Raw genomic sequence first — 19,971 nt, 5'->3', positions numbered from 1 at the left:
GCAAATTGGCCTGAATTAGAAGTCTGTGGTTGATAGATAGGGCGCCCAGTCGCCCTATTTTCAACACAACCAACGAGGAACCCACAAAGCATTATGGGCTGGAAACATGGCAAGTGGTAGGGACTTAGTTACAACGATCGTCTATTGCCCTGCAAGAGTTGGATCAATTGGGGGTGGTGGAGGTGGTAAAGAGTCAAAAAGTGCAACGTGAAGCCTTGGGTTGGGAGATTTCCTTTAAACCTCTCCTTCCAGGGTCCAATCCGGAAGGTCCTTAAAAGTGATTGATATAAAGAAAACAGAGTTTGGGCTGCACAGCAGTAAATGAGAGCACAGTGGCTGCATTTTCACTGGTGATGGCCCCATTCACCAAATTATAGGAGACAATCAATGAGCAAATAAAATACCACACCACAATGCTAGCGATGTTCCACTCAAAAATCGTATTTTTTGAAGGTTTTGTAACAGCGGTCTAAGACAAACTGGACAGAAATAAAGAGGAGACGACTAGCTTTCTTCACTAGATCTTGGATCCTATATTCAAAGAGAAATTCAAGAGATGTAAGTATAGGGAGAAAGGTGGAAAGTATGATGAGAGATCCCAACCTGGCGTTTTCCTGCCTGTCCTTGGGGGTGTTTTAGATGCAAATGCTTCCACAGGAAGGGGAAGAATGGGCGCCAGGAGTCTAACCAGACAAAACCCAATGGAGTCACTGCCTTCATTGGATTAAGTAGTGAGGTGCTGGGTGAAAATGGTATTGGGAGAAACAACTGGTTGTAGAGAGAGAGATGAGCAGACAAACAAAGAACCGATATCTGGGGGTGTGGCCCTGGAAATGGTGGAATTAGACAATACAACCGAGCCCCAAAAAAGTGTCTAAGATATTAAACCTTTAGACCCAATCCCTGTGGATTTAGATCTTACAAAAGGTCTAGTGGATTACCCCCTCTTTGTAAAATTGAAGAACCCTAGCATGACCATTGGAACTAAGTCAGTTGCTACAAATAATCAGAAACGGAGTACCTCAACCTCAAAGCTGGGAAGTCCGCAGGAAAATCAAAATTTAACAGTGTTAGACAATTTTGTAAAAAAACAATCCTTACCAAACCCCCCCTAAAGAAAATAAAGGGAGTGGTTGAAATAAGTTGCAATTCAAGGAAACAAAGCCTAGAGAAAGTAGTGGAAACATCACAAACTTGCTTCAGGGGTAAATTGAAACAAACTTAATGCAGAAGAAGTCTCAATAGACGACCTAACGGAACTGTCAGTTTACTCAATAGGAGAAGAAAGTGAAGACCTCCCGGAACTCCAATCCAGAGCATCAGGTGATGAACTGGAGGATGACGTAATGATGTACAGACAGAGAAAGACTATAAACCATTCTTCACAACCGTGCTACGCTTGCCAATGACTGCTTTAAAACACTGGAGCAAAGGAGATTGAACTCTAAAAACAATGTCAATTCTTGTATGTCTAGGTGTATGGACCATAGTCTGGCAGTTGTCATCAAATGTAAAGATTGACGGGGGAGAATGATTTAAGATTCAAGTGGGAGAATCCTCCATGTAGAAGAGAAGATATAACATGGATGGCAGGAAAACCATTGAAGCTAATGACCCCTGGGACTCACCCTTGAAAGAGTAAAAAAATCAGGGGATGGTCTAACACTAAATTGATGCAATACACTCAGAACATTTCACTGATTTCCGAGAATGAGGTGGCTTACATCTGATGATATTGCACGGGTGGCGTTTCACACTGAACAGAGGCTGGACAAAATTATTTTTTTATTTTGAAGACCAGCTAGTCAAGAAAGCCATTTTAGAGGAATTGCCGGCAATATTAGATGTAGGATTATCTTTGCATGGTAAAAACTCCCCAAAAGGCCTTAGCCTGACAACAGAGCGGAATCAAAATTATGAGAGGAGGAACAGCGATTTACCAACTCAATTATGAAAAGAGGCCGATTCCATGGTAAGAGGGAACAAAACAAAAGGCAGAGTGGGGGATCTTGCACCGCTTCAGATAATTGTCAGTAACCTGAACAATGCTGAAAGACAAGTAGCGCTCTGTAAACATGAAAGTGATAAGCTGCAGGATGAATCATGGCATTGGCTGCAGAAGCCTCGGTGGTTAATAAAAGATCCTAACCATCACCAAAACAAGGTCCAGACAAGTGGTTGCTTGCTAGTTGGAACACCAGAGGCATTAAGCATTTGTTTGGAGAAGAAGAGATTATCTGGGATAACCATGAAATCGTTTGCTTGCAGGAAACGTGGCTTTGAGAGGCCCCCGGCCTTGACGGATACAGCGTCCTTCTTAACCCAGCTATAAAGGGTGTTAAAAGAAGGCTCATCTCAGGGCTTTTGAAAGTGGTTGAGACCGGTGCTGTCTTTGAAATTGGGGAATCATGGAACTTAACCCCTTATATACAAATGACAAAGCTGATATGTAATGGCTAAGGGCTAACAAATTTGAGTGGTTGATACTCTGCAATCTGTACTGGAACTCGGCAGGCATTGATTGTGCCACTTTTGTCCGGTCCATCTTGGGGGAATTGGACAAATTGCGAGATGACTTGGAAGATCCTATTGTCATCATTTGTGGGGACTTCAATATGTCAGTTATATGAGAAGAGGAGTGTAACCATCTACACTCAAAAGATCAGAGACATAGGAAAACGGACAAAGGCTTGGGGGGATGAGGGAATCCATGAAACGAGGCCTACACTTATTAAATGGACAAACCTCGGACGTGCCTGCACACCCCACATGGTCTTGTGGTGACCCAAGAATGGTTCTGGATTACACATTTGCTTCCGGAACTCTGCTGCCTTGGATATCCTCACTGAAAGTCACTGCAACAACTAACAGTGACCATAACATACTTAATTGAATAGCCAGAAGAACTTCAGTCCCACCACAAAACAAACATTAATACCTTTTAACAACTACCCAAGGACGTAATCGTCTAAAAATGGTCACAGGATAAAATAAAATTTGACACAACAGCTTCTAATGTTAACTGCGCCCAAAAAGGGAAATGAGAACAACACCGAGGAGTATTCCAAATGGATCTACGTGATCCCACCCCGGCTGAAAGTTCGCATGAGAATGGTCCGAACTACCAAAAGTTTGCACCTTTCTCATGCGAACACACTTACATACCCACACCCCCACCCACACCCACACCCACAACACACCCACAACCCACCCATGACACAAACCCCACTCACACCCCCAACATAAAAAAAAACACTTACCTTCTTCTTCACGCTGGGTCCATGCGGCGCCAGTTCCCTTTCACTTCCGGGATCGGGAACCAGCGCAGCAGGGTCCTTTTCTTTTTGTTTTTTTTTACAGAAGGCTGCAGGGGTTCCCCCCGCAACCGCCGCTCACTATACTGTAAAGTATAGTGAGCCGGGTGTTGTGAGGGACACCCCCACAGCCCCCGTTTTTTATTTTTATTTTTTTTACGGAAGGCTGTAGGGGTGAGCGGGGCAATGCGGGGGACACCCTAGCAGCCCCCGTTTCTTTTTTTTTTTACAATGCTACCATCAAAGGTTCAAACTTTTGGTGTCCGAATCTTTGGTGGTAGCATTTTTAGACTTTTTTGTACGTTTAGATACAGTCAAAACGTACAATACCATTCCAAATTCCTAAAAACATTTATTGAAACTGAGGGACAGGGCGGTAAAGCATCTTTTAAGCATAAAAACTGCTATGATAATGACCTAGTTTGGGAAAAAAACGATTACTGAGGCGTGATTTGAAATCTAATAGCCCAGATATTGTGGGGTTAATTACAAGTAGAAGGCAAAGCTATGAAAACTGGATCAAGGGAAGGAAAGCAAGAATGTTCCAGGAGGACTCTGAATTGATGGTGAGGAGCATATCAAACAAGCAAATTGGTGAAGTTTGGAAACATCTTAACACCCTTTACACCCCCACTGGACGCTGTACTGGAAAACACAGTAGACAAGCTTGATTGGTCAGTCATTATGGAAGGGTGTTCAACTTGGTTGAAGCTAAATCAATTATCGGGGGAAGCATCTGGGGCACGGAATGGACGTTTGAAATGGAGGAAAAAGAGACCTTTAGAATGCTTCACAAGCTCAACTCCCCAAGAGCACCGGCCCCGGGTGGGATGACAAATCCTCACTTGAATGAGGAACCTGACCTATAGGTTAAATTCCTGTCAATCTTATTTGATAAGATAAAGAAGCAAAAGAAGGTTCCCTCATCATGGAAGTCATCCATAATTGTCCTAATATTTAAAAAGGGAGACAGAAAGGACCCAAGCAATTACCGCCCAATCTCACTCCTGGATGTTGGAGGTAAAGCTTTCGCTAAACTGCTCCTGGTAGGCCTGGGCAAAAGGATCAAGAATTCTGGAAGGTTAGATCACTGGCAGTCGTGCTTCGTTAAAGGAATGAACACGTCCTTCAATCTTTTCATGGCCAACCTGTTGAAAGCTAGCTAAGACGCTCAAACAATGAACTCTTTTTGGCATTTATAGATCTGACGCAGGCCTTCGATTCAGTGGACAGAAATAAATTGTGGGCTAAACTGGCTGGGTGTGGTTGCCCGGGCGATCTCCTGCAGGCCATGAAGCATCTCCATATGAATACAAACGTACAAATCAGGCTGGACCATTGGGGGTCACTCTCAGTGGCAATACCAACAGCCAGAGGCCTGAAGCCGGGGTGCCCTTTGGCCCCGGCCATCTTCAACCTGTTTCTATCAGACATCCTGGATGCGCTGTGCAAAATATGTAGCTTCACCGCAACCATCGATGGGGTGAAGTTGGATCACCTTCTATATGCAGATGACTTGGTCCTCATAGACCAAACTTACGTTTGGAAAAAAAGACAACTATGTGCCTTGGAACAATACATGCTTGACAATGGATTTAAAGCCAACGCAAATAAATCTAAGATTGTAACTTTGGGACAACGTGGGGGAAAGAGTCCGAGAGTGAAACCTTGACACCTGGCAAATGAAAAACTGTCAGAAGTGCCGGCTATGGTGTACTTGGGGGGATGTGTAAACCGAACACTTAGAGATCTCCCGCAAGACGTTATACTAAGGAACAAAGTTAAATTGTTGACAGCACAAGGAAGGTTGATCGAAAGGAAGGAAAATGTTCTTCTGTCATTCCGGCTTTGACATTTTACAAATCAAAAGTTGTACCTATAGCAACGTATGGAGCTGCAGCATTCCTGGCCCTGTCACGATGCCTGCCCCCGGAAAGCCAGACCAGAGACCAGGCCCAGCAACCCCGGAAGCAGGCATCATGCCACTTGAAGCATGCCCAAAAACCCCAGTTAGGGGCTCTTTGGCTACAGTCCTGGCGCCTATGGCGCCAGGCTCATAAGAATAAAGTCAGTCCTGGCGCCATGGGCGCCAGGCTCATTACAGAAATCTTACCTGTTGCAGACCATGCTGCATACCTACCTGATGCAGACCATGCTGCACGAAGCCACAAGCCAAATGAGGCTTAAAGGGACTACTTTACCTCAGGGACTCCTTTCCTCTCGGGTGGGGCTGTGGAAGAATACTTACCTGGGACTTCTTCCAAGGCTATTTAAGCCACACCCGGACAGCCACGCGTGCTTCGCGTTATTCTGCTTGCTGCAGCGTAACGCTCACTGTGTGTTCAGCAGCTCCAGTCTTCAGCCACACCCGCTTCAGCCCTGGAACACCTGAAACAAGAAAAGGAGAAGGAGAAGAGGTCAGAACAAAACCCTTACCTGAATCCTTGATCCAGCACATCGTCGATCTGGAAGAGAGAAGCCTTCTCAGGTGCATTGCCACGCACCTCGCAGAGCCGTGCTGAACTCACCAACCGAGGCTGCATTCCTTTATTCCATCGCGAATCCAGCATCTCCAGGCCATTCTTCAACACCTGGGGGAGACAAGAACAGATAGGTGAGCAAGGGCAATACAAGCCACCCCCAAAGACATACCTGATTTACCAAAGGGGGGTACTCACCTCACCTCGGGTCGGCGTAGTCAATTTCCGCATCACCGCTGCACCCCGGCCCCTAAGGGGAAAAAACAAGGACAATACAAATCACCCCCAAAGACTTACCTGATTACCACAGGGGGGTACTCACCTCATCTCGGGTCGGCGCAGTCAATTCCACATCACCGCCGCACCCCGGCCCCTAAGGGGAAAAAACAAGGACAATACAACCTAACCCCAAAGACTTACCTGATTTACCACAGGGGGATACTCACCTCATTTCGGGTCGGCGCAGTTAATTCTGCATCATCGCTGTACCCCGGCCCCAAAGGGGAGAACCACAATAGACTTACCAGGATCTTACCAATTGCCACTTGGAACTCTTCTGGTGGTTTAAATCCGCAACCTGCAAGGAATCTGGCAGAGTGAAGATCAGACTTTTGAACTCTTACGAACAATTGGACTTAGAGTCAATACTGGAACTCACCAATTCCTCCACGCCAGTGAAGTAACTGGTCGTCTAGGCGCCCCTGCGCTCGACACAGGATGGAGAGCTCATCTTTCCAAATCTTCAGGTGAGATTAAGAGGGAACTTCAGGAGTGTTCTGTGGGCAGACAAGGGGAGTGGGAAGGCGGGTTAACGCTCAGATTACGGGAGGTTAATTCCCTTTCTCCATTGCAGAAAGATATTCGTACGAGTCCAACAAACGAAGCTAAGTGGGTCTGTCCAGTCTGTCATCTCGGCTCTACGTGTTACTCTGGTGGAAGCAACAGCGGGCCAGTCCAGATCGACGCCCCCGTGAGAATCAGGTGAGCGTAACAGAACGCGAAGACTACTCACAAATACCCACCTGGGCGTCATGGAGACCTCGGAAACCGATCAATTGGCCCAATTATTAGGGGAACTAAGGGCCGAAGTGCATTCTGCCCGCCAGGAAACCAATGCCCTCAGGAGGGAATTGATAGTGTCAAAAGAACGAACTGATGATTTGGCCAGACAGCTATTACAAAACCAGCCTGGACAAACACCTCTACCTGGACTCGGGGCCAGCCCAGCTCCGGTGCCACCGATTAACCCTGTGCAGATAAACCTTCCTGGAGCCGTTCCCTTGGCTCCGCCTGAACGCTGTGCCGGAGACCCTAAAAGGTTTGCTATATTCATGAATCAATGTCGCTTACACTTTTTATGTAGACCAGGAGCTTTCCCAAACGATCAAGCCAAAGTAGTTTTTGTACTGTCATATCTCAGCGGCAGTGCAGCGGACTGGTCCATTCCGCTAGTAAATCAGGATGACCCGATTCTTCGAGATTTCCAAGGTTTTCGAACTAGCATGGAAAGACTGTTCGCTCGACATTCCCAAGGACAGGCTTTGGATAACGAACTTTTATCCTTACGGCAAGGTAATCAGGATCTTTTATCTTACATTGCAACTTTCAATAGATTAGTTGTGGAAACCGAATGGCCTGAAGCCAAGCGAATTCCATTATTCCATCGAGGGCTTCGGGGAGAACTCAAGGATGTTTTAGCCCAAGTCGTGAACCCGCCTTTAGACTGTGCTGAATATATAGATTTTGTGGTCCAGTTAGATCACAAACTTCAAACCAGAAAGGCTGATCGAACCAAGTTTGAAAACAAGGTCTTGGTTAAAACCTACGTACCCTCGAAGGGGCTAGATGCCTCAGAACCCATGCAAATCAGCGGGGTTAGAGGACCCTTAACCCAGAAGGAAAGGGAAAGAAGACGGCAACAGCAATTATGTTTATATCGCGGAGCTACTGGTCATTTCCTTCGGAACTGCCCTATAAAACCACCCAAGAAAACTATAGGAGCAGCAGATGAAAACCACTTGAAACCTGACTTGGGAAACGATCACGCCCGGCAAGCATAGAGGTCAGCTTCCTGAGCTTAAAGAAGGACACTCTGACCTCGCACTTCACCATACCCATGGTCCTTATAGATCCAGAGCAGCCATCAGGCATGCACGCGGTAAAGGCGTACGTAGATAGTGGAACCATAGGAAACTATTTGGACTACGGATTGGCTTCCAGGATGAATCTACCTCTCACCCGAAAGACCACTACAGATGTCGTCACCACTGTTGATGGAACTGAAATTGCCTCTGGGCCTGTAACTCATTCCACTGCAGAGATGACTTTGCTGGGTCAGGATGGACACAGAGAGGTTATGGTGTTTGATTTAATCAAGGCTCCACAGTTTCAACTGATACTGGGAATCCGTTGGTTGGAAAAACACAATCCCTGTATTGATTGGCGAGAGAAGAGACTAACGTTCCCAGAATGTGCTAACACCTGTTACCCAAAGAGAACTCTAAATTCAGTACTGGCCCCAATAATCCCAGCTGCCATACAATTACCTGCTGAATACCAAAACTTTCAGGATGTCTTTCAAAAGGAGCAGGCAAACACCTTACCGCCGCACAGATCGTATGATTGTCAAATAGATCTCATACCAGGAGCACAACCACCTTGCAGCAGAATCTATGCCCTCACGGAACCTAAAAATCTCCACTTGCGCCAGTACCTAGACCAGTATCTTGCTAATGGCTTCATCCGCCCGTCCAAGTCCCCTGCATCTTCCGCTCTGTTCTTCATGCCAAAAAAGGAAGGCGACCTTAGAACATGCATTGACTACCTCGCGCTGAATCAGATAACTATCAAGAATCGGTACCCATTGCCTTTGATCCCTGAACTACTAGACCAGGTAAAGAACGCTTGTATATACACAAAACTAGACCTTCGGGGGGCATATCATCTGGTACGCGTCAAAGAGGGTGACGAATGGAAGACTGCTTTTCGCACCAAGTACGGATTATTTGAGTACCAGGTGATGCCTTTCGGACTGTGTAACACACCAGCAGCCTTCCAGTTCTTCATGAACGATGTCTTCCGAGAGCTCATCGATGTTTGTGTAGTCGTTTACATCGACGATATCTTAGTATACTCTCTATCAGAATCCGATCATGTAAAGCACATCCGAGCAGTCCTAGAAAAGTTACGCCAGTATAAGTTATACGCTAAACTGGAAAAGTGCATCTTTCACACTACGGAAGTAGAGTTTCTTGGATTTATTCTGACCCCGAAAGGAATCCGGATGGATACACGGAAGGTGGACGCAATTCTTAATTTGCCTTCGCCAAGCTCAGTCAAAGGAGTGCAAAGCATGCTCGGCTTTGCCAATTTCTACCGTAGGTTTATCCCGGACTTCTCACACATTGTACATCCCATTACAACACTATTGCGAAAGAATAAACGCTTTACATGGACAGAAGAAGCCGAGAACGCCTTCCAAGAGTTAAAAAAGAAATTCACGTCCGCTCCTGTATTACGACACCCGCGCCCAGAGCTTCCCTACATAGTGGAAACAGATGCATCCAGTTCAGCTATGGGAGCAGTGCTCTCTCAAAAGGATCCCGAAACTAACCAGCCTCACCCAGTGGCGTTTTGGTCAAGAAAGTTTTCGGCTCCCGAATTAAACTATGCTATAACCGACAAGGAACTGTTGGCCATCAAGTCCGCCTTCAAGGCTTGGCGGCACTATCTGCTGGGCGCCAGGCATACCATTACGGTCATCACTGATCACCGCAACTTACAATACCTAAAGGTAGCCAAGGCCCAATCTTCACGCCAACTCCGTTGGGCATTGTTCTTCGCCGAGTTTGATTTTGTAATAACCTATCAACCAGGTTGTAAAAATGGAAAAGCTGACGCCCTGTCCCGAATAGGAATGGGAGAAACAGAAAGAGCTTTAGAACCTGTACCCATAATTCCTGAATAGAGGATCCTTGGTCTGACATCCATACACTCTCTGGAGGACATTCAAGAAAAGGTCCATCAACTCTTTGATTCCGATGCCTTACAGGGCTGGGCAAGGAAAGGCCCAGAGTATTCTGTCACCAACAATCTACCTTATTACCAAGGCCGGCTATTTTTGCCACTAGAGGAACTACAGAAACTTGTCATTTCTCATTACCACGACACCTTGATGGAAGGACATCCTGGCATTGCTAAAACTGAAGCCAAAATCAAGAAACAGTTTTGGTGGCCCACCTGGCGAAAAGATGTCAAGTTGTTTGTCATGTCTTGTGGCATTTGCGCTCAAAATAAAGGGGAAAAGAAAAAACCTGCTGGATTATTACAACCGTTAGACATACCACCTACTCCTTGGCATACCTTGTCATTAGACTTTATCATGGATTTACCCCCGTGCAAAGGTTATAACACCATTCTAGTTATTGTAGATCTTTTTTCTAAAATGGCCCATTTCATTCCTTTAAAAGGAATACCTTCAGCTTCAATCCTGGCCAAGGAGTTCCTTGAAAATGTTGTCCGTCTACATGGTTTTCCTTCCGTGTTAATTTCAGACCGGGGAAGTCAATTTATTTCACATTTTTGGAGGAAGTGCTGCCAGCTGGCACAAATTGATGTTAGGCTTTCAACCAGCCACCATCCCCAGACCGACGGTCAAACTCAGAGAACCAACCAGACTTTTGAGCAATACCTACGTTGTCTGCTACATCAATCTGAGGAGGATTGGAAAGACATTCTTTGGATCGCCGAGTATGCATACAATAATTCTGTACACTCAGGAACTAAACAAAGCCCTTTTTTTACCATATATGGTCACCATCCTCAAACCTCAGACTTAGATTCTCCCCAGCATTTAGAGATGCCTGCGGTGGACCATCTCCATGCTGTTATCACACAAGCCTTTAAAGAAGCGACTGTACATTTACAAAAGGCTAAGGATAAATACAAGAAGGATGCTGATCAACACAGGAGTGAAGCACCGCAACACCAAGTAGGGGACCAAGTATGGTTAGCCACCAAGTACTTACCACTCAAGGGAACACGGACTTTTAACCCCAAGTACTTGGGACCTTATTCTATTAAGGCTATTATTAACCCAGTGGCTGTCAAGTTGGACCTGCCTGGTCATATGCGTGTTCATCCTGTTTTTCACGTGTCTCTTTTGAAGCCTGTGCAACCAGGAACTAGACTAACCACCCCACCTGAACCTATCCTCATAGACAGGGAACCCGAATTCGAAGTCAAGAATATTTTGGACTCTAAAAGGGTGAGATCAAAACTCTTCTATCTCATTGATTGGAAAGGGTATGGTCCACAAGAAAGATCTTGGGAGCCTAGTGATCATGTGCATGCACCTCAATTAGTGAAAAGGTTCCACCAAGAATTTCCAGACAAACCAAGGCCGAGAGGGAGAACAGCTTTAGGAGGGGCCTTGAGGGGGAGTGCTGTCACGGTGCCTGCCCCCGGAAAGCCAGACCAGGCCCAGCAACCCCGGAAGCAGGCATCATGCCACTTGAAGCATGCCCAAAAACCCCAGTTAGGGGCTCTTTGGCTACAGTCCTGGCGCCTATGGCGCCAGGCTCATAAGAATAAAGTCAGTCCTGTACAGACCATGTTGCATACCTACCTGATGCAGACCATGCTGCACGAAGCCACAAGCCAAATGAGGCTTAAAGGGACTACTTTACCTCAGGGACTTCTTTCCTCTCGGGTGGGGCTGTGGAAGAATACTTACCTGGGACTTCTTCCAAGGCTATTTAAGCCACACCCGGACAGCCACACGTGCTTCGCGTTATTCTGCTTGCTGCAGCGTGATGCTCACCGTGTCTTCAGCAGCTCCAGTCTTCAGCCACGCCCGCTTCAGCCCTGTAACACCTGAAACAAGAAAAGGAGAAGGAGAAGAGGTCAGAACAAAACCCTTACCTGAATCCTTGATCCAGCACATCGTCGATCTGGAAGAGAGAAGCCTTCTCAGGTGCATTGCCACGCACCTCGCAGAGCCGCGCTGAACTCACCAACCGAGGCTGCATTCCTTTACTCCATCGCGAATCCAGCATCTCCAGGCCATTCTTCAACACCTGGGGGAGACAAGAACAGATAGGTGAGCAAGGGCAATACAAACCACCCCCAAAGACTTACCTGATTTACCAAAGGGGGGTACTCACCTCATCTCGGGTCGGCGTAGTCAATTCCGCATCACCGCCGCACCCCGGCCCCTAAGGGGAAAAAACAAGGACAATACAAATCACCCCCAAAGACTTACCTGATTACCACAGGGGGGTACTCACCTCATCTCGGGTCGGCGCAGTCAATTCCACATCACCGCCGCACCCCGGCCCCTAAGGGGAAAAAACAAGGACAATACAACCTAACCCCAAAGACTTACCTGATTTACCACAGGGGGGTACTCACCTCATTTCGGGTCGGCGCAGTTAATTCTGCATCATCGCTGTACACCGGCCCCAAAGGGGAGAACCACAATAGACTTACCAGGATCTTACCAATTGCCACTTGGAACTCTTCTGGTGGTTTAAATCCGCAACCTGCAAGGAATCTAGCAGAGTGAAGATCAGACTTTTGAACTCTTACGAACAATTGGACTTAGAGTCAATACTGGAACTCACCAATTCCTCCACGCCAGTGAAGTAACTGGTCGTCTACGCGCCCCTGCGCTCGACGCAGGATGGAGAGCTCATCTTTCCAAATCTTCAGGTGAGATTAAGAGGGAACTTCAGGAGTGTTTTGTGGGCAGACAAGGGGAGTGGGAAGGCGGGTTAACGCTCAGATTACGGGAGGTTAATTCCCTTTCTCCATTGCAGAAAGATATTTGTACAAGTCCAACAAACGAAGCTAAGTGGGTCTGTCCAGTCTGTCATCTCGGCTCTACGTGTTACTCTGGTGGAAGCAACAGTGGGCCAGTCCAGATCGACGCCCCCGTGGGAATCAGGTGAGCGTAACACCCTCCCAGAGAGAGAGTTTGGGAGTCTCTGGAAAACATTTACTGGAAAAACTTGCTCAAACTACCAAAATGTGTCCCGAAGGCAGTAATAAGGCAAGAGCTGGGCCTCATCTCAATCCAAGCGTACGTAATTTGGGAAAAATCTTGCGCTCTTTCGGAAAATAATAGCAACAGATCCAATAAGAGGCTACGCGATACACTGAAAATAGCTCTGAAGGGAGGTGGAGAAGGAGGGTTCTATGTCCTGTCATCGCCGGGCATTTCTACGCCTGCACTTTAAACGTGTATAAAATAACAGGAAAAAAAAGTTAATTGAATTATTATTATTTGTTTTGGGGGAGCCCCCCAAACCCAACCCCCCCCAAAAAACAATTGATGAACTTTCTCATTATTTTGGGCATGTTTAAAATGCAGGCATAGAAATGCCTGGCGATGAAAGGATGTTGTACCGATAAGGTGACCTTCAGGAATGGGGAAGAGCTTGTAGGAGCATACTGGACCAAGTCACAAGAACAGAAGATCAACTGGCCTCTAACCCTGACTCAGTGACAATCCAAATCTGGTGCCATGACTGGATCTTGACCCAAGACAAAGCGAGTAAAGCTAAAATATGCACAAAGGAGTGAGTAATAAGGGGCCCTTACAACACTCTCCCCAAATACCTGTTAAGATCTCCTAGTCATGCATTAAGATCGAAATTCATGAGATTTCATCTGAACTTATACCTTATTCAGGAGGTCTTGGCTTCAAGAGATGAGGGCCTAAAAGACACACTGGGTGCAGACTATGTAAGCTGAAGGAGGGAAAAGAGAGTCTAAAGCATCTGGTTCTTTTCTGTAAGGCTCTCACTCATCCAAGAACAAGACTACTGCATGGTTTTTCTGAAGAGCTGGAAACGTATATACCAGATGATTGGTAGTCTTCTCTCCTGTTTGGAGCGAGAACTTCCCTAACTATTGTTGTTAGTTAAGGAATTATCTTGATCTAACTGAGGAGGTTCTTTTTTCTTTTCTTTTTTTTTCTTTTTATTTTGGATGGCTAAATTAAATTAACCTTTCAAAACAATGTGTACATGGGAAAGACAGACAAAGAGGGAAAACAACACATAATAAACAAAGTGACAGTATAAAATAAAATAAAATCTCAATTCAATACATAAACATGAACATAAAAATCTTAGCTACCATTTATGATTAAGCAGTCAAAGTAATTTGAAATTTCAGGTTCCAGCATATTACATATACATCTTACTTTACGTTTTCCTTGATGGCCATGACACTTCTTCTGGAGATAATATTGATTTTAAAAATTGCATGACTATTGTAAGTGAGATTTTACCAGTTGCAAATATTTCATCATTCGATAAAAAGAGATAGCTTGTTTGTATCATCTTGCAAAAGAGGACTTTCTTTTGTACTATTAAAGCAGCACACTCAATTATGAGATGCTTCAAAGTCTATTTCTTTTCCTTATCTTTTCAGAATTGACAATAGGAGAAGTCAGGATGGACCCCTTCTCGCCAAAATTTCATTAGTAGGCCATAAATTCATACAGAAGCTTAGAATTTGAGTTCTAAGGGAATGTGAACGACATTTCATAAGATAGTCAGCTGTCTGCCGAAATTTTTTATGGCCAAAAATTGATCTATCAAAATCCACTAATGATAGACATTTTTGCTCAGTATGATGCCAATCAAGTTGATATAGTTTATTCTTACATTTGGATGGATTTCTAAGTAATAGTTCTAATGAGATATTAGCCTCTTGCAATACAGAAAAACACTATTTCTCCATTTCAAGGGAAACCTATGGGGGGATAGCAAAAGATAGTTAGCCAACACAGGATGTTATTGGCAGCTAAACCCAAGAGACATTTGCGAAAAAGGCAACATCTCTTCCATGTTACTTGGATATTAATTGATAAAGTACCCAGTTCAAATCACAATAGGGCATTTGGGGTGCAGTAAGGTAATTTTAACACCTTTTTCCAAAACTGAGCTTCTGCTCTGTCCCAGTATATTTTCTTTTGGGTTAGCCAAGTTTCAGCCCCATAAGTAATGATAGGGATTACCTTTTGTTGAAAAATGGTCACAATATGAGAGCAGGAGAATTTTCCATATTTAAATCTTGGCTTGAGATATCAAGGTGGATAATTTTGATAATATACTAGTTACTCCAAGATATTTATAGTCATTGACCACTGTGAGGGCTTGATTTTTTAGGCACCAAATGAATTTGTTTGAGTGACTCTTTTTCACTTTTCCCAATTCATGGCTTTGCGTTTTCTCCAGATTGATCATTAAGTTGTTTTTTGCTGCGTAGTTATCTAGTTGGTTCAATAGCGTTTGGAGCCCACTCGGTGTTTGAAAGAGGAGCACCAGATCATTGGCATGCAGTAGCCAGGAAATTGTCTAGTTGCCAAGCTTGAGAGCATCATTGATCACATTTATAAATTCCATTCCTAGATCAAGTATGAATAGGTTGAACAGAGTTTAGGCTAGTATGCAGCCTTGTTTAAGGCCACGTTTGATGTTAATTATATCGGAGAGTAGCCCACTCATGTTCAATTTCACCTGCATCGTGGTATTCGAATGGAGGAGATTGATGAGCGTGGCCAAAGAATGAGGACAGCCAAAATTTGCCAATTTATTAAAAAAAGGAGTTGTCGATCTACAGAGTCAAAAGCGACTCGAAAGTCCACAAAAGCCATGTACAAAGGTTGATTCTTTGCAGCGTAGACTGATTTAATGGCATTTAGAGTGGTAATGTTAATGGATGTTCCAAGTCACGCGACAAAGCCTGTTTGAAAAGGATCTCTTAAATTTTCTCTTAAGGCCCAGATGTTTAGATCTCTCAGAATAATTAGGCTGTAAATTTTGCCGGAAAAATCAAGGAGAACGATATGTCTATAGCTGGCTGGATTTGCTCGATCTCCTTTCTTGTAGATTGGGACAACTATAGCCTGACGCCAAGACATTGGAATACATTGTTTTAGTTGGATTAGTACAAAGATGGTGTACAGGATGGTTGCCCACAATCTGGATATTGCTTCAAAGTTAAATTTGAGAGGGCTTCTGGAGGAACTGGCTTTTTTAATGTAATAAAGTACATCCTCTCAGTCAAAGTTTAAATGGAAACGAGAGTCAAGAGAATTAGGTGGTTCCGATGGAGTGCTGGGTTCAGGAGGAGCATATAAATCAGTAAAGTGTTCAACCCATCTTTTTTCAGAGACTCCATTGATCTGTGATGATAACTGCAAACAAGTTGTTGCCATATTAATCAGTTTCCAATTTGGGCTGTATTCCTTCCTTGAATTGTGTGCAACCAAAGCTCACCATCTCTTTGGAACATTAGAGCCTTACGTCCTCGAATCCAGTTTTTGTAGGAGGTTTTTAACTTTCATAGGCAGCCTCACGATATTCCGCAGTGAGGAGCATGGCTTGTCTTTTCTGTTTTCGGAAGAGAGCCTTCTTAAGGCTGATGGTTTAATCATAAGCATGGGTAGGTCGGTCTCTATTGCTTTTTTGGCCTTTGTGTATGGCAGGAGTTGCGAAAATAGGCATTTTGTCACGGTATTCGGGAACATTAGCACCCTGTTCTGTGAGCAGACAGCAGTCTTCAGTTGAGTATTTGCTGAGGCCTTAAGGGAGGGTTGGGACCAGCGTAATCTATTTGGTTGGGCATTTAAGTCTATAGTTCCAGAATGATGGTAAGGGGGAGACTGTTTGATTTGCGCTTGAAGAGTTTTCTTTTCTTCATTCTCTTTTTTTTCTTTACTCTGTGGAAATGATGTTAAAAGGTTTAAATGGAAGGTATAAAACTTTCAGTAGAAAAATAATGATACCGAATAAATAGAAAATAAAAAATACTATAGATGAGCATGTTAGCTTACTTTGGTTAGGGAAGGAACTCCCTTTTAGTAGTATGGTCCATGAGGCTTTTTTTCTAAATTTAAATAAAAATATATTCAAACATGTCCTCTGGTCTGAGTCCTTCTTCTGGCCTGCCACAATCGATTCAAGCTACTCATTGAAGAATGGTCTCCTCTTTTCTAATCTTGTTGGGCTGGGATAGGCTGAAGTCAATCAAAACCATGTTGGCCTCAATCATGCTCTTTCCTTATCTCTATGTTACCTAACTCATTTCCCAAGTCTTTTTTAGGACCATGTACTCACTCCTATCCTAGTTTGGATGGCATTATAACCATTGTTCAATGCTCTCAAGTTTTAAATGAGCATTATATTCTTGGTTCTTTGAAGCAACAAGAAATTAGGTTATTTCATTGCATAAAGAAATTATTACTTTTCAGGGTTGTTCCATATGCTGACATTTTTGGTTTGATAAGGGTCTTTTAACCTTGCCCCCTTTTCCATCCTTAGAGCTAGGCTTGGTATTGTTTATTTCTGATCTTTAGTGTTGTAATGGCTTTACTCAGGTGGGTTTGGCGTCATCTGATTTGCTGTCTCTCCAAGGCTCCTGACCTTCATACATTGTTTGGGAAGTTGTATGGTACTTTCTCAAAAGGTACATTGAAATTGATTGGGAAAAGGATTGTAAACTGGTTTTGTTGGTTTAGACTTGGGAAAATATCTGGTTGCACTTGTTTAATACATCAGTGGCTGCCAATTTGATGCAACCCTTATTCTTTAATTTTCACAGGTCTCTCTTTATGCAGTGTTGTCCAGAACTAATGACAATTTTCAGAACAACAGTTCATGCAGAATTATCTTGACTTACACGTAACAAAGCTTATATAAGGATTTAAACAGGATTTCATCTTAAAAATAAAATACCAATGTCTTTCAAATATTATGACAAAGTAACCCTTTTTGATGGCCTACTGAAGGAAATGAAGCATACATGCTGAAACGTGTTATCAAAAACACATGAAAGTTCTAGGTAGGAGGATCTAGAAAATGGCAAAATGACTGATCAATCAGTTCTAATTTTGGAACTATATATAAACTTTCTTAACCGCTTTCACATATTGTGTTCATTTTTCTCTCCCCTCTCTTCGATATCCCCATACAGTGAAAATAAGGAAATAATATGTGGACAGGCTACACAATGCAAAGAATGTAATGAGTTTGAGATACTATGGGGCACCATCCTGTTGAGATTGAACAATAACAGGATGTTTTGATAATAGGAAATGTGCACACACTATGATTGATCGATGTCACAATGAGTATGAATAAGAAACTTTAAACGTTTGAAATACCATTTGAAAACCAGCCTATTGTAAAGGGATAACAATTAGACTTTCTGGTAGAGTCGATGTAAGAAAAAGTTTGATGTTCATTGATTGTGAAGGAAATGTATATATTCAACAATTGTACTTAAACTAATGTGCCTTGAGAAAACCCAGGTACGGGAGAAACATATACACGTGCCTCCAATCAGACTATATTGACACCAATAAATAAACACATAATATACTAACAATTCATGGAATTAAACCAAAAAGAAGCTATTTGAGGTTCTGGATTGATTTATTTAGCTTGAGTGCAGCTATTTTACACACACATTGACATTTCCTCTGACTGACTAGTGAATATCAGTCTATATTAGGTGTCTGCAGCCAGGCCTCACCAGCTGTATCATTGAATCCCAGAGTTTACAAGGCAGGCGCATTGCATAATATTCCCTTTTTTAATCCAATTTTTTAGAACAATGTTTGGTTTTGTCAGTTACAGCAAGCATCATTAAAGCAGCATCATTAAAATACCTGCTATTTGAGGGCAAGCATGTTTCCCTTTTGAGAGAAGGTTAGGTGGCTCATTTTCCAACTAACTTATCCTTTGCATATATGTTTTCTGAGCCTTCTTGCAGGGAGTGCTTTTGCTATTATTCAGTCCTCCAAATTGTTTATTGTCAATGTTCTTTTCAGATTATCACCAGGAATTGGAAGCAGTTGGAGGACGTGCTTTTTCTTGATGATTGAATTATCTTAGTTCCACCCACAAGATTGAGAGGTGTAGAAAGAGTTTTTAGATCTATTTCATTGGGCCTCATTACAACCCTGGCGTTAAGGGGTTAACGGCGCCGTAAAAGGCTGCGGCACCGTTAAACCCTTAATGCCTGATTCACACTTTAACGCCTGCTTTTTGCAGGCGTTAAAGTCCATCCCGCTAAGGGACCTTGGTGCTAATTACGGCACCGTAATTTACGGTGCCGTAATTAGCGCCTTCCCCATTCCCATTGAGTCCTATGGGCCAAAAATGGGAATGGGGAAGGGGCCATGGTGAATGGGGATTTACCGCCCCGCCAACCTTGGAATGGGGCGGTAAATCCGCCATCCACCATGGCGGAATCCGGCATGGACCATGGTGCTAATAGAACCATGGTCCAATGCCAGGGTTGTAATGAGGCCCATTGTCTTCATTTGATACACTTAATTATCCTTGATTGTATATTCTGTTGACCATATGCCTTCAATGACCTTTGCCTCATAGATTTTCTTGTTTATCTCTCTGTTCTTGGTCTATTCTTTTGCCATTGTTTGTCACCATCGTTTGGTGTGCTACGATTTTTTTTGTTGTTGTATTGCATTCTTCGAATTAGCACATATAATGTTATGGTCACAACGCATCATTCTTTCTAGTTGTTTTTGTTATTATAAAAAGGTATCAAAGGAGAAAACGTAAACCACCAAAGCGCCAGAGGCAAGGCATCAAAGAGGACAAATTAATGCATGTGAAGAAAAGTATTGAAAGAGATTATTTATATACATTTTCAATGTGAGCACATAATACATGAAAAACAGCCAACATGTGTTTCGACTCGCTAGGGTCTTTTTCAAGGCTGTGGTTGTCAATCGGATGGGTGACAGAACCCATGTCCAAATATATCAACAGTGCATACCAAAAAGAAATCCCCAAACTACCTTCATACGTTTGAGATACCAATCATATCTTGGATATCCACAAAGACTTGGTTTTGCAATCTGACTACCTTTTGGTCACTTTAGATGTCAAGGCATTGTACACTTCAATAGCTCATAATTTGGCACTAGACAGCATTGGTTTTGCATGTGGAGATGCTTATGCATCATATTTTACTCGTGGTACTGATCAAAGAATTATCATTTTCTCTGCAAAACAACATATTCCTTTTCAATGGTCTGTACTATCTACAGAAAAAAGGTGTGGGAGGAGCTCAACGGCAACGTGCTCGCCTTAGGAGCAAGACAACACGGAGCAACACAGGTTCGATCCCCG

Source organism: Ambystoma mexicanum, chromosome 7p (genome assembly GCF_040938575.1).
Source record: "Ambystoma mexicanum isolate Mex_15411 chromosome 7p, UKY_AmexF1_1, whole genome shotgun sequence".
Classification (NCBI taxonomy): domain Eukaryota; kingdom Metazoa; phylum Chordata; class Amphibia; order Caudata; family Ambystomatidae; genus Ambystoma; species Ambystoma mexicanum.
Note: the sequence above shows the minus strand (reverse complement) of the source record.